Source organism: Chrysochloris asiatica, unplaced genomic scaffold, assembly GCF_000296735.1.
Source record: "Chrysochloris asiatica unplaced genomic scaffold, ChrAsi1.0 scaffold00005, whole genome shotgun sequence".
NCBI lineage: Eukaryota > Metazoa > Chordata > Mammalia > Afrosoricida > Chrysochloridae > Chrysochloris > Chrysochloris asiatica.
In genome coordinates, this window is record NW_006408523.1 from 45,380,553 (window position 1) to 45,381,646 (window position 1,094).

Sequence of the window (1,094 nt, forward strand, 5' to 3'; positions counted from 1 at the left end):
AAAAAAAAAAAGACTGGGTAGGCTGACATTGCTGGTCGGACTGTAAAATGGTTCAACCACTCTGGACTACGGGATGGCAATTCCTCAGAAAGTTAGAACTAGGAATACTGTATGACCCAGAAATCCCTCTACTTGGTCAATACCCACAAAAATATGAGCCAGGACATGAGTAGATACATGTACACTGATGTTCATCACAGCACTATTCACCACAACAAAATGATGGAGACAGCCTAAGTGCCCAACAAAGTAAGAATGGATAAACAAACTTTAATGCATATACAAAATGGAATTCTATGCAATGCTGAAAAATAATAATGAATCTGTGAAACGCCTCATAACTTGGATGAATCTGGAGGACAATATGCTGAGTGAAGTTAGTTAATCACAAAAGAATAAACATTGTAGGAGACCATTATTGTCAAAGCTTAAGAAAAGGTTTCCCGACTAAAAGAAACATTCTTTGAAGGTTACCAAGGGTGGGAGGGTGGTTGTTTTTAAGTGTCGTCGAGTCAGTTCCAACTCATAGACACACTGTCTAGAGTTTTAGAAGAGCAGCTGGTGGGTTTGAACTATTGGCCTTGTGGTTCAAAGCCCAGTGCTGATCCTACAGTGCTGAGGGGAGAATAATTCACTGGCTAGAGGATAGACACATGTTAGCTCGGGTGATTGGAGGGGAAGTATACAAGAAGAGGGAGGGTGACAGAAGAATGGGTAAGGGAGGAAGAGTGGAATATATATATATATATATATATACATCCCACAAACATAAGAGTTTGAAAGGGAAAAAAATTAAACATTATTTGATGATTAACAGGGATGGGAGGGAAGGGAAAGTAGTGAGGATGGACACGTGTTAACTCAGATGACAAGAAGGGCAATATACAAGAAGGGGAAGGAAGAAGGAGATTGTCAGAAGAATGTTGAATGCAGTTGAAGACACAGGGAGGTATACAAGAGCTAAAGAAGATAAAGGTAAATAGTGATTTATATAAAACTTTGGAACAGCAGTATTCTGTGGGTATTGTTATTAGGTGCCATCGAGTTAGAACCAACTCATAGCGACCCCATGCACAACAGAATGAAACAATGTC